The sequence below is a fragment of the Gymnodraco acuticeps genome, unplaced genomic scaffold, assembly GCF_902827175.1.
Source record: "Gymnodraco acuticeps unplaced genomic scaffold, fGymAcu1.1, whole genome shotgun sequence".
NCBI classification, from domain to species: Eukaryota; Metazoa; Chordata; class Actinopteri; order Perciformes; family Bathydraconidae; genus Gymnodraco; species Gymnodraco acuticeps.
The window spans coordinates 81,705-106,183 of record NW_022989748.1 but is presented as its reverse complement, the minus strand read 5'-3'; the positions used below and the strand labels follow the sequence as shown (position 1 = coordinate 106,183).

General features: G+C 40.9%; 1 protein-coding gene and 3 non-coding genes across 4 annotated transcripts in view; 3 read left to right on the top strand and 1 right to left on the bottom strand.

Annotated features, from left to right (window-relative positions):
• The window catches only part of m1ap (meiosis 1 associated protein), a 54,288-nt gene that overhangs the window by 12,266 nt on the left and 17,543 nt on the right, over positions 1 to 24,479 (bottom strand). The gene's annotated exons all lie outside the window — the stretch shown is intronic.
• On the top strand, positions 11,278 to 11,349 carry trnaa-cgc. The gene has a single exon. It is a non-coding gene; the product is annotated as a tRNA-Ala (tRNA).
• Positions 13,075 to 13,146, top strand: trnaa-ugc. The gene has a single exon. It is a non-coding gene; the product is annotated as a tRNA-Ala (tRNA).
• On the top strand, positions 14,183 to 14,254 carry trnaa-cgc. Its single transcript has one exon. It is a non-coding gene; the product is annotated as a tRNA-Ala (tRNA).

Below are 24,479 nucleotides of genomic sequence, written 5' to 3'. Positions count from 1 at the left end.
GGAGAGATGGATGGGTAAGGCTGGCGAGGGATGAGATGATTTTAATTAGACCACAGAGTGTGTATGTGTGAGAGTAGATAAAGAAATTGAGGTGTATTTTGTCTCGCAGCAGCCGTATAAATAACTCAAGACACTCTATCTTATGTGTACTTCTGGTTTCCACAGAGCAGAGAAGAAGAGGGGAGAGCAGTTAACCTCTTTCTCAGAGAGACAGGTAGCTGAAGTGTTGCTGATCTCCATGAGGAATGTGTTTACAGGGCTAAATCCTCCCGCTTCTGAATCTGCGCTGAGTTCGTTAAGTGTGCGATATCTGCCGGTATGCAAGATTAATAAAAAAATCAATCATGTGTTATCATTTGTGTGGTCTATATCCCTTCTTTCTTTCTCACTTTGTTGTAAGAACAGATTAAAATGCCTGAGCCAGACAAAGTGACCCGTCCCTCTGACCTTAAAGTCTCCTGCATCTCATTAGCATGTGCTGTGTGTGTGTTTACGGGAGAAGATAAAGTGTGACACACATGCTGAGGTAAGCGTGCAGGGTGTCAGCAGGATCTCATTAAGCATGTGTGTGTGTGTGTGTGTGTGTGTGTGTTGTAGTACTCATGACTCACGTTTGAGTCAAACATAATGCTTTAAATATGAATGAAGGGAGGATCATCTACACGTGAGCATACAGTTATGATATCATATACAAATCCTTACTGTTATCTTTTAAAGGGGACCTATCATGCAAAATGCACTTTTTGATGTCTTTTATACATCAACATGTGTCCCCGGTGTGTCAGGGAACTCACGCAGCGTCAGGAAATAAAACCCTCTCTCTTTTCCTCCGTACCCAAATCTCTAAAAACGGGGGAACAACGGAGCTGATCCAGATTTGCGTCCGATATGACGTAATATCTGAAATGCGGACCCACAGCACTATCAGAAACGTTGCTATCAGAAACAATGCCCGACTGTTTTGGACGTAATATGGTCGGTGTTTACATTAGCATCGCTAACACTCAGAGCTAACCTGTACTGGAGAGCATGTGTGTGAAGAAGCAGGAAGTAAAAAGGAACTCACCTTGTGGTATACCGGCAAGAGAGAAAGCCTTTGAGCTCCATACTGTTTCAGAGATAATCCTTGATATGGCGTTTCATCACGGCAGTATTTAGTTTAGACAGTAGCTGCCGGGTCCCGCATGACCTCAGACCCCTCCTTTTTTATTTTTTTCTAAAAAAAATTTTGAGCATGAGTATTTTGAGCAAAATACTTCATAGACATGTTTTTTATATATTTTGATATATCAGAGACCTATACTATTGCCTAAAAATAGCATGATAGGTGTCCTTTAACATTATTGTGTTATATTTCAATCTTATTTTTTAAATACCAAGTATGAATCTGTTGAACTAAGTATTGCATATTTAGCATTTTAATTGTTAGGATCTTCCATTTATTTATACTAACATATTATGTATTTTGATCATCTTAAAATAACTTCATACTATCAAGGTTTCCTATCTGCTGACAAAAGCATGCAACAAAATGGAAATGACCAAAATAAAAGCAAAATGGTTTTATCCAATTTGGACCTTAATATCAGGAAGTGAGCTCCAATTACTAACTCATCACTTCCGTGCAAACACACATCCTGTAAAGCTGCTAATGCCTCGCTTGCTCTTCACATTAGCATCTCTCCTCTGTCTCCACCTGTCTAAGGATCGGAGAGTCTTTCCTGTCCAGATGACTTGTTGTTTAGGATTCCAGATGTTGCACACTGACAGCACAACATTATTATTTTAGTTCACACCTTAGAGGCTGAATCTCTGCTTGGTTGAATATAATTTGGAAGCATATTTGTGATTCACCTCCACACACATGCGCGCAAATAACCTTAAACCACTCTTTGATTAAAGGGGAATTTTAATGACTTCAACTTTGCTGTGATTTCCCAGGAGACACTTGTGAATGATTATTGTTTTTTAGATAAAGTTCGAATTTTTTCTTTTGTAAGTCTTTTACTTTTAATTTTAAAATGGCCTGTATGGAAAGTAACCTCCAAAGAAAGGCAATTATTTCTGCTTTGCATTTGATATTACCATATAAATCTGGGCAGATATCTACATTCCCTGCTTTCTGTAGTTCTGTATCTTCTCCTTATTGACCATCCCTTTGCTATTCCTTTTGCAGACCCTTATTTCCTTCTGTCAGCCACGCCCAGTAATGTTTCTTTTTACTGTGTGCATTAGGTCGAGTGCATTGTCCTCCTCATGACCATCGACCAATGTAACATTAGCTTCTGCGGGGAAACTAGTGACGCTAATGCAGCATCGGAAGAGGAAGCAGAGCACTACTCTACAACCCTGTTTACACTAATTCATTTAGGTATGCACCTGGTCTAGCTTACTGGGTCCAGATAATGGACAATGTGCTGTGTAATGCTGAAAATCTCCATGAAGGCTTTTAAGCAATGTAGAACTACATTTCCCATAAATGTTGGCATTACCAAGTAAAATCTAAGCTTTAATGTAAGCTGGATTCAAATTAGCTTCTTTCGTAGTTTATTTTAAAGGTGTTGAGGAGTAAAAAGTACAATATGTACCTCTGAAAACAAGTAAAATACAATTATAAGGGTGCATAAAATGGAAATAATCAAGTAAAAACCACAAAATTGTATTTGAGTACAGTACTTGATTATATACATATAACCAATGGTTATTGCTTTCATCTATTATTATACCAGTACAAATAAGTTGGACTTATTGTTAGAACATATTCCCAAATCACACAGCATTATCAGAATGAATAACTCCGGTGAAATAAACCATGAAAGGTATCCCATAATGCCTTTCTAACTATTAGAAAACCTCTCTTTATATAAAAAAAGACCTTTACTTGGCATTAATGTGTCAATTTGCATTAGGGGTGAGGCAGTAGGCCTCCACTAACACACTTTCACAAAGTGTACATAAGTACGAAGAAGCTCTGATGAATGTCTGTCGGTGGAATTTCCCTCTGACGGAGCGACATTGACAGCACGCTCTCTGTCCTTGTCTGTCAGAGTGTGTGTGAGCATTAATGATGAATAGCTCATTGATGGCGTATGAGACTGTGACAAACAGGACATTGATCATCTGGTCTGAAACACTCACTGAAACGCTCTCCAAACACCAGCGGCTGTGTGACCTAATTGCCTCGCAGTCACTTCTGATAAAGACATGCAAGCAGTCAAGGGGAAAATTATAGAGGACGGACACTTGAAAAGGGCACGAGGACAAGGGTTCTGTTATATGGCCATCATCATTAAGGCAGATGAGCAAGAGAAGAGGAACAAAAGAAGAGATATGGTGACAAAAAGTTAAGAGAAATTCCAAAAAAAGGGGAAATCCTTTTTATGATGGCTCAATTAATTAGCTAACACTTTTATCCTAAGCGACTTACATTAAGTACTTTCCCTTCAATAAGCCAAACCACAGTAAGTGCTGGTTCATTAGTTTTGAATGAGCTTAAAATTAAGAAACAAAAACAAAACGTGTGTTAGTTATAACGGCCAAGATGCATACTGTACACTAGATCAGTACCACATTGTTTCTATTCAGAGGTGGAAGAAGTACTCAGATCTTGTACTTAAGTATAAGTATAAGTACCAGAATGAAGGAATACTTTATTACAAGTACACAAGTGTTAGCATCTAAATATACTTAAAGTATCAAAAGTACTCATTATGCAGATTAGTCAATTTTAGAATAATATTGATGATATGTTTTGATTATAGTTATTGATGCATTAAAGTGTTATCAAAGCTGGTAAAGGTGCAGCTAGTTTGAATGACGTTGTATACTGAGGGTAGCTTGTTAGAGATGTCCCGATCCGATCACGTGATCGGGGATCGGAGCCGATCAAATCACATGATCGGGGATCGGAGCCGATCACGTGATTTTCAAAAGATCGGAATCGGGAGAAAAAAATCGGGGATCAGGATTTTTTTTTTTTTATAAAATATTTGTATTATTTAATTTAATGTTACAAAACAAAAATGACCATGTTCACGTCTTAAAGTCATCCTGAGGCCTTAGTTTTGGTTTACAATTACACAACATCATGTATGTGTTGCTTCTTTTGGGCTTGTTTAGACCTGGTTGCTTATTTCTCTCAAAGCTGGCAACAGAGTGGGCGCAGTGTCTAATAGTAGCAGCAAGCTAACGAGAGGCTACGTTCAGCTGGTGACTCGGGAGTCGGGACAGAGCAAATGTCAGCAGTTTGGAAGTATTATAAAATTGAAAGTGAAGGCAGTGTAACAGCCAGATGCAATGTTTGCAAGGCGGAGACTTTTAAAAGGAAAGAGAAACGGCCCCAGAACAGTGAAAAGGCCAACAAAATAACAGCCAAGATAGCTGAATTCATCGTGTTCGATCTGTTACCTTTTTTCTCTCTTAATGCATTGCATAAAGATCGGATCGGGAAAAATCGTTATCGGCAGATTGTCAAAATCAAATGATCGGAATCGGATCGGGAGCAAAAAAAAGGTGATCGGGACATCCCTATAGCTTGTGACTAACTAAAACCTTATTTAAGTGTGGATTACATTTCACATCATTAATCAAGATCTGCAAGGTAACTAAAGATATTAAATAAATGTAGTGGAGTAAAAATACAAGTATCTCAAAATTGTACTTAAATTCAGATTGGATCCTAAATAAAAAATATGTTTGGGTAAAAGATAATAAAATCATCAATATAAGTTCCTGTCTTCCCACTTAAAAATATTGCTGATAATACTACGCTTCTTGTCGGCGACCCCAATGTGTCCGCTCACCAAAATAAGATCCAACTTATTATATAAACTTTGGCTTTTGCAACAATGTAAATGAAAAAGAATCATGTTGGAATGAGACAGATCAACAGATAGTAGAGTCATTGCAGGAGATCAACTGCCTGGTTTCAAGCAGAATGTGGAAACAGGAGAGATGGAAGAGAAGGACACAGACACTCAGAGGATGGCAGCTGGACCACTTCTTTGAAGCACTTGAAAAAAAAGAGGATGGAGGATGAGAGGAGCCCTGCAGACGGTCATGGAGGCACTTAAGAGAGGATGTAAGGAAAAGAGAGATCAAAACAGCCTACTAATGAAAAGAGTTGATTGAATTTGTATTGCATACAACTTATGATGAAAGCTTTCTAGGAATTAACAAGAGTTCTCATTCCTAAAAGAATAAAAAAAGATGTGGATAGATGATGGTGACAGTATAAGAGAGGAGATGGGAGCAGGATGGGGAGATCAGAGAGGCGATAGTACATAACAAACCTCTCCAAAGTGAATAGGAGAAATTACCTTGCTTCCCTTAAGTGGCTTAAAAGCCAGGATGAGAGACACAAAGTCTATCTGTTTATGCTCAGATACAGATAAAGAAGACGGGAAGAGAGAAAGACACACACAAGGATTTGTCCTCTTAGAATTAGAGAAATAGAGAGAAGGTAGAAAAGGGAAGTGGGATGAGGAAGAGCGGGCAAATGAATGTGAAACTAGTGAGAGGGGGAAGAGAAAGTGTGTCTGTGCAGAGGAAGGAAATGAGATGTGATTGAGGGATATCTTTGGACGGTAGAGACGGATTAACTGATGTTGTAGATAGCACAGGGTTAGATTCATGTCTGTGCCCGTTACAATTTAAACTAACCTCAGGCAAATGGAACACATTAGAAGTGACTTTAATTGCTGTTTGTGATAGAAAAACAATCCTGGCTATTTGGAATTCTCTGAAGCTAAGGCACAGAAGTGAAAACAGATAGCATATTTTTAGCAACACCCTCTCTTGCTCTTTATTCAAGCAAACATCTGTTGTTCTGGAAGTAACTGTAATAGAGGAATGACTGAAATACCTCCTTTGATCTGCAAAACATGTATCTGTAAACCACAGGAATACTCCACCCTAACGTTATGAATCTCCATTAAATCTAGTCATGACCTTTTAACAAATTGGGCTTCAAACTGTTTAAAATCTAAAATGAACACATGACGGACAAACACGATTTTAGGAAGAGTATTATCTGTGCGTGATGCGGAGCACATCTCTCAGTGTGGGAGTAATATATTATGTTCCACATCCCGGTGTGAAGAGTGATGCCAGTCTCCATCTGTACCACCACCTGCTGCCCTGCTACACACACAGAGGTGTGAACAGCTTGACCTTGGCAGCATGTGTGTGTGTGGCAAGATCAAAAGCATGCACTCCTATAACTCATGCACCTTTTATATGAAACTATATTTTAGATCTAGAGTTTTCCTCCTTCCTTCTGCATTCTTGCTGTTGCATTTACGAGTGTTTCCTGTGCGTGTGTGTTTTGCAGTAGCTGTGGTTGGGTGTGTGTGTCAGCAGGTCTGGGTGGGGTTTCCTCCCGTTCACCCGCCACACACTAAACTCAACTAGCTGACTACGATGGAAAACTAACTGAGAGAAAGTCAAAGAGAGGGAGACCACGGATTGAATGACTCCAGGTGTGTGGTTGAAGTCGTAGCTGAGAAGAAAGTCGTGTTTTTACACACAACCAATTACACAAAAATGTAGGAATGGTGTTTATTAACATCCCATAGGAGTTGGGTTTACACTTCACAGGATTGATGTACTGAGCATCTCTGAAATACCATACATCTAGTTACTCCCAAGTCATGATAACATTTTAAACTTTTTAAACTAATTGAAATGTTTACATTTACTGAGACTGCAGCTACAGATCAATGGCATACAACCAGAGAGTGTTGACGTGTAAGAATAATAATACAACCTCAGAATTTAAGAATAAAAACACTTGACATTTATTCAACTCTGACAACGGCCACCTCATTTCAATTTCAGAGAATACACTTTTTTTAAATTAAGAAAAAGTCTAGACTTGTCCCCTGATAACTTACATTTAAAGTTATTTGAATAGCCAACATCAACAGTAGTAATTATTACACCACGTATAAGCTGTTGCATTGTTCAGACACTTCACTATTGTTTTAAGACACAGTTTAAGAATGAGGAAACTTCTTAAAAGGAATCGTTCAACATTTTGAGAATTTGGCTACTTTTACTGGTGGAGAATAACATTTTCATTACATATGTTTCTCGCTAGCAAAACATTTTTGACAAGCTAAAGTAGCTATGTCATATGCACAATTCTATTTTAAGTCCAGTGTATGACTCTATTCATCTTTATTTTGAAAGCTGAGCAGATTAAAACCAAAGTTGCCTGCACTCCCTCTGCAGAAGCATCTTTGAAGAAGTTCCAAGGTTACTGCTCTGTAACTCCCTGGGGAGTGAAGGGAGAGGAGAAGCTTCCTCTCGGGAACTGATGAAGTTTCTCTTTTTTATTGTAATGTACTTCAAGAAATAAGGCTGCTTCTGAGCCCTCAGGGTGAAGACTTGTCTCACCCTTTTATAAGTCTTGGCTAAGGGCCAGTGAATTATAATGCTTCTCTCAAGTGAGAGTAAATGTTTGGAAGTCATTATTCCTGCGACTCAAAATGGATTTACGGGATGAACGCTGATCCAAGTGCAACTGTGTGGGGTGTGGGAATGGCTTAAGTGTTCTGCAGGAGGCAAATAGGGAGGGAAAACCCTTCTGAAAACATGCATATTCAAGGTGGCAGTGACAAAGATAGAGAAAGGCATCAGTGCTGCAGGCAGTAACAGCTAACATGATTACACAAAACACCCGCCAACCTGGCAACATGTATACATTGTGATCTGTGTGTGTAGACGGAAAGCAGGCTCCCCTCAGTGTGTATGTATAGTTTCGTCATTTTCTTCTTTGTGACAATGACATGCTGAACTAATATCACCGTTTGAGGCCGCTAAACATAACTTCATTCATGTGGAAGTGAATCATTCAAAGATTGTGCCCACCTAAAGAGCAAAAAAAGCATTTGAAAGTAGCATTTGCCTCGATGGAGTTTTAATCTAAGCAGACCCATTTCTAAAAAGAAACAGCATTTTGAAGTAGATTACAATACATCTATGTTAATTCATCATGCTATGTGGTAAAACAAGAGAGATAAGGTGAAAGCAGAGGAAATGGGATACTTCACAGAAGAAGAAGACAAAACATGGCTAATAATTTCTCCTCCTAAGAAGAGACGTAGATTAAGAGCAAAAGGGAGGCGGAGGAGGAGGAGAGGTAATTAAGTTGCTGGAGAGAGAAAAGAAGGAAAGAGGAAGAACGTCTTCTCATCCCTCTGTTACACTTTGATGGAGCAAGGCAGATCCGGTGGAGCGGAGAATGATTCAAAGAGAAGTGAAATGGTAGGAGGAAATGATGATAAACAGACACATTTGTACTCAACACACCAACATGCTTTCTCTCTCTGTTACCCACACTTCTTCTATTCTCTTAGTCTTAACCACAACTGTCATCCATCCCTTGTAAAAGCTACTTATCTCTCTGAACAAACTGGAAGGACAGATATGAGAAGAAAAGAGAAATCTGGAGGGGGAAACACTGAGCCAGGGCTGTGGGCAGTTTGAGAAAAGGAAGAGAGAGATAGATTGCACAAAGTGGGAGAGGATTAGCGGAGATATAATAAGCTGTAATCCTTTTCTTTTGAGATGGATCCAAGGATCTCTGATTGGGTGTCAGTTTGAAAGAGCTATCTGTCCGAGATATGCTTTTAGACTGCTTCTACCTTTAGCTCAAATGCTCCGGAGAGCAAAATCGCTCTCAACATGAGCTCTTTGTTCTCCCAGTAATGTGTCTTGATGTGAATTTAATTCTACATTTAATTACAAACTCATACATTCTGGTATTCTTACCTGTGCTTTTAAATTTGGATTTAAAGTAGTTTTGAAAAATCTGTCACGCTGTCTCTTTAAAGATATAAAAAAAAAGATGTCCTCTCCTTAAACCGTCCCAGAACAGACTTATTTCAGCCCTCTGTAACAAGGTGTCAGATCTCAGGTGTCTCTCCACAGATAAGCTCAGGAGGTGGATATGGGCTTTTCGCTTCCAGTAGATACATGCCTTCTATACTTAAACGGGTTGATTCCACCTCTCTATGTGCACGTCACTGCTTAATTCAGTTCAAAGTGGTACATAGAGCTCATATTTCAAAACTCAAACATCCCAAATGTATCCTGATGTTAGTCCAAACTGTGATACATGCCAAACTGCTGAAGCCTCTCTCATTCATATGTACTGGTCCTGCCCTCGCCTCAGTATGTACTGGACAGAGATCTTTCAAACTTTATCCCAGGTGTTCAGTACTGAACTGATTCCAAATCCTCTGGCTGCCATATTTGGGGTTATAAGAAAGGAGATGTATTTAACTGCAGAACGGCTGCGATCTCTGTCCTTTGCTCTCCTCCTAGCTCGTCGAGCCATCCTGCTTAAGTGGAGGGACAGTGTCACTCACTCACAATGGTTGACAGACCTTATGTCCTGCATGAAACTTGAAAAGATCAGATATTCACTTTTATATTAAAACAGGACATTTCAGGAAGCCTGGGAACCTTTTATTAATACATTCCACACACTATAAAACCATCTGCTATTGGTATAGCCTATCTGCAGCATATGTATGTATGAGTGTGTATACAGCAGATTTGTATGAGTATAGGTATTTGCTGCATGTTTGTGCATATGTATTACACGCATACAGTATATTCATCTAACAATGTTCCTGATAATAATCTTGTGTATGAGACTCACTGACAGTGAATGTAGGGGATTACTTTAGTCGTTGTTATTGTTTGTTTGTGTTCTTTGTAATAAAGTGTTCTCTTTGTACATACAATCAGAACAGACCACTATCTCATTTGTATGCATATATTTTGCTTTCCATCTCTAAATGACAAACACTGTTTATGCATTGTCGAAACACAATACACGTATTTTTAATCAGAAAGATATGAAAAATCCCAGCAGAGTTTTAAGGGGAACAGACTCCTTTATGTGTGGTTTTGTAATATTGAGCTACTCTGGTAATTAGATTATGATGTACCATTTACACTAGGAGGACCTAATTCAAAGCCTATTCAAATCTAAATATATCAACAGAAAGATATACAAGTTATGTAACACCCGTCCATATGGACATTATAGCTCAAAAATAAACTTTTAAAAATAAATTCCTTAAATTGAATGTAATGTAATAATTTGCATGTGCAGTCACATATTCTGAACATATGAACATATTGCAGTTCAGGTTCATTTTGAAAATTAATCAAAGCAACCAAACATTACAAATACAAATTGGATGCAGTATTTTCAAGATCTACCTGTAAATGTTTCAATAATAAAAATTCGATATGAAATATTAGACATTATGGAAAGGAAGCTTCTGTAATGGTGATATAGTTTGCAAATATAAAATAACTGAACATCATCTTTTTTTATCACAGATTTAAGACATTGCAGTTTAAATATGATGCATGTCAATGGAGGGGATGTACTGTAGCTCAGTGGTAGAGCGCATGCTTCGCATGTATGAGCTTCTGGGTTCAATCCCCAGCATCTCCATATTTATTCATGACGTGAGAGTGTACTGGGGAAGCAAGTCATTTGTGTTTAAGACAAACAGTAATATTTGGGTTCATTGGAAATATGATGGTTGTGTTCAGTATATTCTCAGCTGTGAACCTCTTGAAGGAGCAGTCGGCTGTGTTTGTGTATGTATTAGGAAATAATGTTTACCTCAGAGCTAAAGTAAAAGCAATAAAGGAGTTCATTGATGTGAGACGGGCGGGTGGATTGATAGAGGACAGATCATGACGGAATAATACACAACCTTCAAAGGCAATCTCTAAAAACGCTCTGTGGTGTTTGAATAGAAAAACGTCTGTCACTTGAAACCTGGATTTGGGGATTAAATGTACGTAGATGGAATGACTGTGCTGTTGTCAGATTGAGAAGCCTTTGCAAACTGAGTATTTGAATGAAATAAAAGCTTTGACAAAGCTGAGAAGTGATGTGAAAAAGACTTCAACAGTTTGAATGAATATTTGTCAAAATATGATGATGAGCAAACAGATTTAGAAAGCAGTTTGAAAGGATTAACAGGGAGTTTTTAGAAGCATCCGTCACATAGATTTTCATAAAACTGCACCTTATTATAAAGCATGAGAAAAAAGGGATTACACAACAATTACAGAATAATACTTATTTGCATTCAGATTTTAATAATATGCAGAAAAGCAAGGAAAATAAATAAAGACTGTGGCACACACAAGGTATGCACATTCAGATACACTGATACTGATGTAGCTCTCAGCATCTCACACGGAACAAATACAGACAGATTAAAAGTCCTTAGAAGAGGGGATGTAGCTCAGTGGTAGAGCGCATGCTTCGCATGTGTGAGGTCCTGGTTTCAATCCCCAGCATCTCCATCTGATATGCGTTATGCTTATATATGCGTCTTTGGGTTCAAGAAAAGCGCTATAGAAATAAAATATATTATTATTATTATATAAAACACACACAGAGATTCTTTAGACCAGAGGCCTGTACTACGAAGCTGGTTCAACCTAACCTGGATATGTTTGAGTTAGCCGGTTGGCCTAATCCAAAACATACGCGCTCTCGCTAAACTGTACTACGACGCTGGTTATCAAGTGGATCGCTCAAGCCAGCCGTTTCCTATCTAGTTAGGTGCGCATTCACATGAAAGGGGTGGTATTTGGAGCATTCGACCAATCACAAACATGGAGAAGCGTACTGACAGCGCAGCGTCATACTTCCTGAATGAAAAGTAAACTATAATATTAGACATATGAAGAAGTTAAACTTTAAACATCCATGACTTAAACACTTGATCCAGGATCAAAGCCACATAGTCTGCACCTGCAAGGTGAATACAGCTGGTAACAGAACAAGTGTTTGAATGCGTACATTAACAGGTTTATGATATCACTGCCCCGTCTAAGACACGATCTGACTTTAATTACATTTGTCTCGAGTGTTTCGTCAACTTCATGTGTTGCTTAAAATAATACTTCTGCATACAGTAGGCCTATGTGACACTGTGAGTGTTGCACGGCCAGATACGGCTCAGCTGACTCAGATAAGAAAATATGATACATTATGAACTGATATGCCGCGGACTGTACTTAATGTTACTCTGATCCGGTTACTTATGTTGTGGCAGATATTTAAGTAAGCTTTCTTAACGCTAATGTTATAATAGTCAGATTGCTCTGAAGATGAAGGTGATATTCTATTAATGTTCACATTCACACAGTCGGTGATTTTTGCCGGGCGTCTTTCCTGCGACTGCAGCTTTTCTGTATTTCCTTTCTCCTGTAATATGACTTGATCGCTTTAAACTCCGCACACTGAGCTCTGATTGGTCAGCAGGCAGTGCTTTCACTGAGTTGAGCTCTTAGCCTGCAACCTAACCTGCTCCGGGGCAGGTTAGCCGCTAAGCATAAGTTACCATGGAGATCTAGCCTGCTAAAAAGAGAACCAGCTTCGTAGGACCGGAAACCCCGAGTTATCCCTGAAGTTAGCCGGCTAAGCGAAAATCCTGCTTCGTAGTACAGGCCTCTGCTGTGACCTTGCAGAACAGAAGACAACACAACAATAGCACCTCCACTTCTTGCTGCATAGAGTTCAGAAGATACAGTGGTTACCTGTAACTAACTAGAAAATGGCACAACCTTCCCTCCCATCAAACAATATTTGAAACTTCCCAATTGTCTTTCCAACTCTCAACAATTAACGTAGGGGCTCATCACAGCTTTTCTTCTACACATTGACACCTCGGGGATGTAGCTCAGTGGTAGAGTGCATGCTTCGCATGTGGTAGGTCCTGGGTTCAATCCCCAGCATTTCCACTTCTTGTAAATAACATAAGAAACAACAAATCACGTCTCAACATACAAGGCTTTTCTACGAGCACTTCAGACAAAAAACAAGATGGCGAGTCTGACATGTTGTGACAGTTGCCTAACAGCATAACTGTCTCCATGCTTGTTAGCACTGTCTATCAATGTTTCCTTAACCTCCTCTGTCATATAGTGCCCTACTGGGAAGTTGCATGTAAAACATGCATCTTGTCTAAACGTATTGGTGACTTGTATCATTTATAGTTGATGGGATTGCTGGTATTCAGAGGGGATGTAGCTCAGTGGTAGAGCGCATGCTTTGCATGTATGAGGTCCTGGGTTCAATCCCCAGCATCTCCAGGCCGGACTTTAAAATAGTTTAGGTTATAAAATAATTCCTGTGTTTCCTGTGATATATGGAAACAAGCTGTTTATAAAACATATAGAACATTCCTGAGTGTCATACTAGCTGTCAAGCAAATACTGTTTTAACAATTGGGTTGTATTCATTACAAATATATTTCACACACAGTGTGTTTGAGCTGCTTTGATTAGCCAAACAGAACACAACACTTCAAGGTAATCTCTACATTGTAACCTCTAGTAGCCCTATGTAAACAAAGGCATTTGCCAACAAAGGCACTGAAATAGGATTACTGCATGTTAGAAAACATCCATGTAAGCAGTCAAACATGTTAAAAAATAGGTTAGACAAAGGACATACACACACTTGTTTGGCTTTAAGGATAAATGCAATGCACTCAGTAATTTGTTGATGACTAACAGAAGCTATACTATGCTCATTATGATCAGAGATAAAAAAAAGAGACAGTTACCAGTATCATTAATACAATATCAAATGATGACATTTTCTGTGGAGAAATGGTGTCACATTGGAATGCAGGAGTTCAAAGCACTGTGACATGAAGCGCTGGTGGCTTTCAAGCCTACAGCATCCCAGTATGTACCATATCAAGATACTTTAGATATGGAAAGATGAACTACTCAACATCGGTATGGAGATTTGTCTCTTTGAGCGAAATGTCTATTTCTGATGATGGAACAACTTTCTAGGAGTGGAATCGTTCACATGCGAACCCCTCCTGTGATTCACTGACATTCACACCATTTATAGAATCCGAGATGTGCAGTTTTCAACAAGGCTGCATTCATTAAAGCAGCCTGTTTCTGATCACAGCTGAGTCACTGCAGCTCTGCAATATGTAAAGAAGTCATTGTGTGAAAGATGCCGTCTTGACTAGTGTACATGCAGACACCATATCATTTTGAGAAGAGCTTAGATGCATTCTGCAATATGACTGTACTATATTGTTACATAAAGACTTTGACAGACCATAGATCTGCTGTAAATATCATATTTTACATGTTCTATACAGGGGATGTAGCTCAGTGGTAGAGCGCGTGCTTCGCATGTATGAGGTCCTGGGTTCAATCCCCAGCATCTCCATTTGGTTAAAAACAGGTAAAGTACAGTAGATAGGAAAGTACAGGCAAATGCAACAAGTCTGTAACTCTTGACTTCAGGAAGACATTTGCAATTAGTTTCATAATGTGACAGTCAATCTGGGGCCTGCCCCTTTAAACTAAGACACAACCACTAACAACAGTAAGATGGTTACTTCATTCAAATCCTGTTAATCTCATGTAGGTGATAGGTGTATATGTATCAAAGTGCTGCAGAAAAGGGAAAGCTGGCATCTTTTCCCTGAAAAAGTAAAGCCATAGAGATTAGTGGACTTTAGGGAGCCTCTTAACTTCTGGAGAAATGATCATGTCAAGGTTATCCTGTGTTTTCCGTACATTTTGTTGTGGTTCAAGCAGGCTCTAGGATACAGAGAGAGAAAGAGAAGCAGCTCAGGGGAGAAAGGCCAGGTGTTCATGGAGACAGTCAGGCGGCAGTCATTTATCACTGTAGCTGCACCAGACAGTGCTCGTGAGCATGCATGTGCACGTGCAAAGACTGTCCGTCACAGTGTGTGTTCTCTAGTGCGTACGATGACTTTGCAAAAACTGATGATTCTATTTCGAGAGTTAATAAAAGCTTAGTCTGGTTTGCTTGCGTCAATGTGAATACAACGTGTGCTTGTGTGAGGCCAAATGGAGAACATTATCAAGAAGCTGCATTGTTGTGTGATGCTTGTTTGGAAAATGACATTGAACAGGACCTTCTTTTGGCACGCAGTATAAAGTTAATATCAGATATATAATTTGTCTCTCATTGTCACTATCGTGTTCAGGAAGGTTCTAAACACTTCACTGATGAACCACAGAATCACATGGAAAACTTGCTGTGTCACCTCTCCCGCTGTATCCGCTTGACAACCTTTGACTTTCACAATCTTTCTGGCAGTTTGGGAACAGACTCTGCTGGAGTTACAGCACAGATGGGGCAATATTTCACCACAAGCAGTCTGGCAACTAAAATGATATTTGGGTTGATGCCAGCACTACCGTCACCCACCCCATAATGCAACCTGCCAGAGGCTAGATCTGCACATCTACTGATACTGTTATCATCGTGTGTCTGTCACTAAGCTTCCTATTTATCGATCTGATTCTCTCCACTCTGCCCTTTTGCAGCATTTCTTTGTCTCTCTCTTTTCAAAGGCAGGCGTAGTTCTCTCTGCCCTTCTCTGTTCTGCCTTCACCTCTACCTTGTCATTGAGGTCTGACCATTTTATAAAACAACGACTGTTAATTAATTGCATCAACAGAATGCAGAAGAGGTCAGCAGACACTAAATACAGCGAAGACTGGCAACAAACACCCCCTCAGTAACAACCTTGTTTTGACTTATCCATCTAACGTCCCTTTTTGGCCAGCCAACTTTATTCTTAATATGCTATATTGCATAATTTCCTCCACAAACTCTGACCTCGATTTCATCATGGGGAATAAGAAAAGAAAAACTCTTCAGCACCGTTTAGTGCGAACCAGCCTGGGGAATGCTCATCTAAAACAGAAGCTAGTTACTTATAGACCTTACGTTTTGTCTGCAACAGTTGTTATCCGTCTGGCTCTTATGACACAGTATCCTACAGTATGTGTCTACCATGTGGAGGAATGCAGTTACAACTACTAGTTATGTAGAAAGTGGACATAAACAAACAGGAAATGCAGGGAGGGAGAGGACTATGACGTGCAACAGCCATGAGAAATGATGCTACTCAAGACATTTGAGTTATTTGGGGTTATCCAATATTGTCAGATTTTAGTATAATGTATAAAACTTAAGAGCTGAAACCACAAGGCATTTACATATTTTACTATGAATCCGAACAATGGGAATAAAGTGCTTTTGCTGCTGTCTCTCCCTAAGGATCCAAAGCATCCAGTGTGGGACAACTTGTCCGATGTTCTTCAGTCAACAACTTGACTGTGAGAAGGAAAACCAAAACCACCAGTGCCATAATCATCTCTGTCTCTCTCTGCTCTGTGACCCATTTCTCCATGTCCCTGCTGCTCGAATGTACAACTACACATCAGGCCAGGGATTCAAGGAAACCCTGGCTGAAATTCAACAAAAACAGGATGCTTATCAAGGCGGTGGCTCTTAAGACACTCACACACATGTTTGTGCTTTAATACCCTAACCCTAACCATCACAACTGCATGTGTGGACAACTGTATAGCCATTACCTGAAAGAGCTGTATTTGAGAATGGAAGTGTCCGCATTTTTAGAGAAATTCAGGCAATGGCAGGAGACTCAGTTTTTCACGCCCTACTCAGGCACCACCCCTCGTCTAAATCAAACTAAGTATTTTCAGTAAGTGAGACCACTTCTGACACAGACTGATCTCCTGTTGTGTGCTACTTGTGTGAAAGGGAAACTCCAGACAATGTGCGGACCTGCTTCTCCGGATATAAGGAGTTCATATGAGGAAATAGCTTAAGATCCAACCTTAACCTGTCAAACTTAACCCTTAAAAAGCACTTAGCAGAAGTGAGGAACACCCAAAATGGTCACACTTTCAAATTAGGAGGCTAAACGAGTTACACGGCTGTCAGGTTTTTGAAAAGTAAGAAATGTGTGTGTTTGTGGCAGTTGACACTTACACATACATAGTTATGTAATCAATCTTTATTCAAGACAAGAGTTGGGACCACTTTTCTTAGCATGAAGTAAGTGAGTGACAATTAAAGGGAGTTAAAAAATGAGTTAAGGCTTTACTTCCAAGTTTGATTTTGTTACAAAAAGAAAAATGGATACTCCACCCACTTCCTATCATATACTGCACACCATGGACTTACACAGGAAGCTCAAATAAAGAGTCTGGTGTTCAGTGAGATGTATTTGCTGCACAGAGCATTCCCTCCCAGCATCTGACACACACGGAGACTGTTAAGATTCCACAACGCACCCAGATTCCAGAAATTGCCAGAATAAACATTGCTCCATAAATATCTGCATATTAGATTTGCTGTATTACTTACACATGTCTTAAAATTAAAAAGTGATTTACAAATTGAGGGAATAAACCGGACATATTTTAAATAGTAAACTGTCATTTTGAGCAGTTTCGTATCTACTCTTGTGGGTTACACCCCAACTGCAGGTATTTGAACTATTTGTTGGCCCTGTAAATTTTCACTAGTGTAGCAGTAGCTTAAAAACACAATTTGATGACCTTTATAGCATTCAGAAACACTGAGTACAAATCACACAGGCCAGACAGCTAAACTTCTTATCTTTGATTTAACCCAGCTTCAGTCTTCAGCCTGATGAACTCTGAGGTCAATAGGGGCTATTGGATGTAGCACTGACCCCATTTGATGTTCTCACAGATCTTCATCCAAAGTATTTGTGGTTTTACACTAAGTAATGTCCCGGACTGATATACAATATAGAGCACCATCAGGATGCAATTATGAAATATCTGAAAAAAATGTTCCATGTCTCCGATTTCAATCATTTGAGATTTATTAGGAAACACAGGATATGCCTATTGAAACTGACACCTCTGTCACACAGGAACAAAAAACACCCATACTTTTAGTGAATCTGACTAAGTAGAGAAGCCTTCTACATGCTTTTACGACCAATAACAATGTGTTTGGAGATGTTATGGTCAAATCAATAATGTTTCTCCACTGTGGAAAGAACCGTTTTTAATAACGCAGCTTTATGTGGGACAGCAGTGGTCTCATAGCACGCTGCTGTTGACACAATGGAGAGAGTGTGGGCTGTAGTATCAAAGAGCTGGAGACTGGTTTGAACCACTTAGGGCGGTAAACACTTGGAGGAACACAGTGATCCCAAGGCTCTATTCCAAACATTTCTTTGTTAGATATAATTGCTTTTTTATTGAAACTGGAGAGAGACAGGAATGGGCATCACTCATATCTATCCAGGAATACAATAAAAACAAAGGCAAGGCAAGGCAAGTTTATTTATATAGCACCTTTCAACACAAGGCAATTCAAAGTGCTTTACAAAAAACGAAAGACATTAAGAAAATGGCATTTAAAATCAGTCATTAAAAAGAAAAGATAATAACATAAACATTAAAAGAAAAAATACATGGATAAAAGTTACAGTGCAGTTTAAGATGTGAATAGTTCAATTAAAAGCAGCGGCAAAAAGAAAAGTCTTTAGTCTGGATTTAAAAGTAGTCAGAGTTGCAGCGGACCTGCAGTTTTCTGGGAGTTTGTTCCAGATATTTGGAGCATAATAACTGAACGCTGCTTCTCCATGTTTAGTTCTGACTCTGGGGACAGAAAGCTTACCAGTCCCTGAAGACTTGAGAGATCTGGATGGTTCATAATTTAGCAGGAGGTCAGAAATGTATTTTGGGCCTAAACCATTCAAAGCTTTATAAACCAGCAGCAGTATTTTGAAATATATTCTTTGACACGCAGGAAGCCAGTGTAAAGACTTCAGAATAGGAGTGATGTGATCCACTTTCTTAGTGTTAGTGAGGACTCGAGCAGCGGCGTTCTGAATTAGCTGCAGCTTTCTAATAGATTGTTTAGTGAGACCTGTGAAGACACCATTGCAGTAGTCGAGTCTACTGAAGATAAAAGCATGGACAAGTTTTTCCAAATCCTGCTGTGACATTAGTCTTTTAATCCTAGATATATTCTTTAGGTGATAGTAGGCTGATTTAGTAACTGTTTTAATGTGACTGTTGAAACTCAGGTCAGAGTCCATGACTACACCTAGATTTCTGGCTTTATCTGTTGTTTTGAACATTGCAGACTGAAGCTCAGCGCTAACTTTATACGTTCTGACTTGGCTCCAAAAACCATTACCTCAGTTTTATCTTTGTTTAATTGGAGAAAGTTCTGACACATCCAGTCATTGATTTGTTCAATGCACTTACTCAGTGTTTGAATTGGAGCATAGTCTCCTGGTGAAATTGTTACGTAAATTTGTGTGTCATCCGCATAGCTATGGTAACTTATTTTGTTGTTTTTCATTATCTGAGCCAGTGGTAGCATGTAGATGTTAAAGAGAAGAGGCCCCAGGATGGAGCCTTGAGGTACCCCACATGTCATATTTGTCAACTCAGATGTAATATTTACCTATAGAAACAAAGTTGTTTCTGTCCTTTAAGTAGGATTCAAACCAATTTAGAACTGTTTCCGAAAGTCCCACCCAGTTTTCCAGTCGGTCTAGTAATATGCTGTGGTCAACAGTGTCAAACGCAGCACTGAGATCTAATAATACTAACACTGAAGTTCTGCCACTGTCTGTGTTTAAGTGGATGTCATTGAAGACCTTTACAAGAGCAGTCTCAGTGCTGTGGTTTGGACGAAAGCCTGACTGGAACACATCGGAACAACTATTTAAATGCAAGAAATTACTCAACTGTTGAAAAACAACTTTTTCAATGATTTTACCTAGAAATGGGAGGTTTGATATGGGCCTGTAATTGTTCATTACTGAAGCATCTAGATTATTATTTTTAAGAGCGGTTTAATGACTGCAGTTTTCAGGGCCTGTGGAAAAATACCTGAGTAAAGAGATTTGTTTACTATATGAAGTAGATCTGAGGCCATGCAAGGCAAAACATCTTTGAAAAATCCTGTTGGAATAATATCAAGGCAGCAGGAGGAGGATTTCAGAAGTTGAATAATGTCCTCTAGGTTTTTATCATTAATCTGATGGAATTGTGTCATGGTGTTTGAATTGATGTTAGGTGGACATAGGGACAACACATTTGCTGTACCTGATGCAGAGGCACTGACTGCTTGTCTGATTTTCTGAATTTTGTCAGTGAAGAAGGAGGCAAAATCATTGGACGCCCTGGTGGATAGAAATTCAGAGGCTACTGACACTGGGGGGTTAGTTAGTCTGTCGACGGTAGCAAACAAGGCACGTGCATTGTTTTTGTTTTTGGTAATGATGTCAGAGAAGAAAGACTGTCGTGCGTTTTTCAATTCCAAATTATAAAGGCCAAGTCTCTCTTTATAGATTTCAAAGTGAACCTGGAGATTTGTTTTTCGCCACCTACGTTCAGCTTTTCGACACTCTCTTTTTTCTGCTCTCACGGTCATGGCCTTTCTCCATGGAGATATTTTCTTCCCAGTCACTTCCTTTACCTTAGTTGGAGCAATGGCATCTATAACATTTTTAATTTTTGAATTAAAATGATCTACTAGCTCATTTACTGAGAAGTTAGCAGGGGCAAGTGTGGAAGAAAAATTCTGAGTAAACATTTCCCTAGTGTTTTCAGTTAAATATCGCTTTGTGGTTACCTCTTTTTGAACATTTTTGTGAACAGAAATAGAGCTCTCAAAGAAAACACAGGAATGGTCAGAGAGTGCAACATCAGTCACCACAACCTTAGAGACATTCAGACCCTTTGAGATAATTAAGTCCAGAGTGTGCCCCTTATTGTGCGTGGGCTCCGTCACATGCTGAGTCAGTCCATAGTTATCAAGAACACAAAACAGTTCTTTAGCCCCTCTGTCCTGGGGGTTGTCAACATGGATGTTAAAATCACCAACAATGACTAGACGGTCAAAGTCAATACACACTATAGACAGCAGTTCAGTAAAGTCATCAAAAAAGCTTGCACAGTATTTGGGTGGTCTATAGATATTTAGGAACAGAGCTCGAGAGGAGCATTTCAGCTGAAGGGCCACATATTCAAAAGAAGCAAAGTTGCCATAAGATGTCTTCCTGCATTGAATGGAATCATTGAACAAAATAGCAACTCCACCCCCTTTCTTATGCATTCTTTCCTGACTCATAAAACTAAAGTTGGGAGGGGTTGATTCGATAAGAACAGCTGCACTGTTATTTTATTCAATCCAAGTTTCCGTTAAAAACATAAAATCAAGATTGTGCTCAGTGATAAAATCATTGATTCAAAATGTTTTTCCTGCCAAAGACCTGACATTTAATAATGCTAGTTTAAGTTTGTTAGATACACTATCAGTAAGTTTTTTTGTGACAAACTGTGGCTGACATGGAATCACTGCTAAATTTGATAAACTCACACAAACGTTTGAGCACTTCCTGTTTCTAAGCTGATTCACCGCTCTTAATCTATTATCTATCAACACAGATATCGGCAAAGCTACTGGCAGGCAGGGCCTTGGCATGTCCTGGAAAGAGTTGAGAGTGCCATACGCCCTTGAGCCTGGACCCAGCACATATCAGTAAGAGTTTGTTGCGTTTTGTACACACACATCCTTATCAGGCTTCGGAGACTGCAGATGCTTTCTTGAAGGGAGGGGAGGTGGTTGACGTAGGCACGATGATGGAGACGGGGGAGATGGTGCGGGGGTAAAGGACATGCTGCCAGGGGGGGAGGTGGTTGACGTAGGCACGGTGATGAAGACGGGGGAGATGGTGCGTGTCTCTGCGGTGATTTTGGTGGGCGTCGTTGAGGGGCGGGGGTAAAGGACATGCTGCCAACCCTGTGTATTGCCTTAGTTTGGTCTTTGAACTCCAGGAAGGAATCGGTGCCAACCCTCTGTATCTCCTTCGTCTGTTCAGCGATCTCCAGGAGGGTGGGCGAGGGTGAAAGGGTGAACGGAGAGTAGAGAGAGCTGTGGGGTGAAGGAAGAGTATCCTCAGAGGTGATAGGGGGGGTGAAGGGCAGTGGAGACTCCTCCATTTGTCTCCCATAATCAAGACATTCCTCAGGCGGGTGCAGTGATAGATTTTCAAGGTTTTATTGTTTTGATTCCTCTTGTTGCTTGTCCTTGGCAGAGGGAACAGATTGATGATGTAGGCAGTTGAATACCATCCATCTTCTCCCGCTTATCCGTGGTCGGGTCGCGGGGGTAGCAGTTCCAGCAGAGAGCCCCAAACTTTCTTTTCCCTGGCGACATCAACCAGCTCTGACTGGGGGATCCCAAGGCGCTCCCAGGCCAGCGAAGAGATATAATCCCTCCACCTGGTCCTAGGCCTACCCCTTGGTCTCTTCCCAGCTGGACGTGCCTGGAACACCTCCCTAGGGAGGCGCCCAGGTGGCATCCTAACTAGGTGCCCGAACCACCTCAACTGGCTCCTTTCGACGCGAAGGAGGAGCGGCTCAACTCCGAGTCCCTCCCTGATGACCGAACTTCTCACCTTATCCCTAAGGGAGACACCAGCCACCCTGCGGAGAAAACCCATCTCGGCCGCTTGTATCCGCGATCTCGTTCTTTCGGTCATGACCCATCCTTCATGACCATAGGTGAGGGTAGGAACGAAAATGGCCCGGAAGACCGAGAGCTTTGCCTTCTGGCTCAGCTCCCTTTTCGTCACAACGGTGCGGTAAAGCGACTGCAGTACCGCTCCCGCTGCTCCGATTCTCCGGCCCATCTCACGCTCCATTGTTCCCTCACTCGAGAACAAGACCCCGAGATACTTGAACTCCTTCACTTGGGGTAAGGACTCATTCCCTACCTGGAGTGGACAGTCCATCGGTTTCCTGCTGAGAACCATCGCCTCAGATTTGGAGGTGCTGATCCTCATCCCAGCCGCTTCACACTCGGTTGCGAACCGATCCAGTGAGTGCTGAAGGTCGCAGACCGATGAAGCCATTAGAACCACATCATCTGCAAAAAGCAGTGGTGCAATCCTTAGTCCACCGAACTGCAGACCCCCTCCCCCATGACTACGCCTCGAAATCCGATCCATGTATATTACAAACAGGATTGGTGACAAAGCGCAGCCCTGGCGGAGGCCAACCCTCACCGGAAATGGGTCCGACTTACTGCCGAGGACCCGGACACAGCTCTCGCTTTGGGAGTACAGAGATTGGATGGCCCTGAGTAGAGACCCCCTCACCCCATACTCCCGCAGCACCTCCCACAGTAACTCCCTGGGAACTCGGTCATACGCCTTCTCCAAGTCTACAAAACACATGTAGACCGGATAAGCGTACTCCCAGGCCCCCTCCAGGATCCTTGCGAGAGTAAAAAGCTGATCCGTCGTTCCACGACCAGGACGGAATCCGCATTGTTCCTCCTCAATCTGAGGTTCGACAATCGGCCTGACCCTCCTTTCGAGTACCTTAGAGTAAACTTTCCCGGGGAGGCTGAGTAGTGTGATGCCTCTGTAATTGGCACACACCCTCTGATCCCCCTTTTTAAATAGGGGAACCACCACCCCGGTCTGCCACTCCTTCGGTACTGTTTCCGACTTCAACGCAGTTGAATACGTTAGAGATAAACAATTTCACTCCTGACTTGTTCAGACAAACTCCATTTGCCTTAAAAAGATGTCTGCGGTCCCAGAAAAAGTTAAAGTTGTCAATAAAATTGACAGAATGGTCAGTACAGGCAGTTGAAAGCCAGGTGTTCAGTGCAAACAATCTGCTGAATCTCTCCACTCCTCTTCTGACTGGTGGTAGAGGGCCACTGATGAACACCTCCGCATTTAGAGAGCTGACAGTTTCCAACAGACATTTAAAGTCTTTTTTCAGCACTTCTGACTGTTGTTTCACAACATAATTTGTTCCAATGTGCAGTACCACATTCTTCACAGTCGGATGTTCAGCCCCAATATGCAGGATCTTCTCAGCCAAGTCAGAGACCACATCCTTGGGAAAACAGAGTACTTTGGTGTTGTTCTTACTACACAGACTTTTTACATCTCTTATAGCAGAGTCACCCACAATCAGAGTTTCAGGCCCAGTCGTTAGCTTTCCCTCTAGCCTTTTACTTTTGGAGTAGCTATTGGTCCTTACCCTGCTGTGTGAAGAGGACAGGTTATCCAGGTCATCAGAAAGAGATCTCCGGTTCTGGGTCAGTGGATCGTATCTGTTCTGGATTGGCACACTCGGTTGATTAGGAGGACTTTTTGTAGTTCTCCCTTTAGCAGCTGTCCACGGCTGATTCCTAGTATGAATAGGGGTTGAAGAGGCGCTCTTCCTGGGTGATAACAATGCAGGCCGGCCGGTTGCATCACAGATTTCAGAGCGCTGGGCTCTGCCTGTTGTTCGTCCTCCCAAATCCCATGGAAATGATTTACTCTTCGGCCTTGCACCCAGAGAGTTCGAGGGAGGACTACCACTTGTAGATTTATTACCCGGTACACAGCCCTCCTGTTCCTTGGAATCCTTGTAGCTGCTAACTAGCTTTGAGTTAGCATGCCTTTGTCCATTCTTTTGCAACACTGGTAACGTGGTGTCATTCCAACCTAGTCCATTCACTTCCACGTTAACTTCCAACCGTTGTATTTTCATTTCCAACACGGCCATCTTCTGTAGAAGTTTGTGGAAGTCAT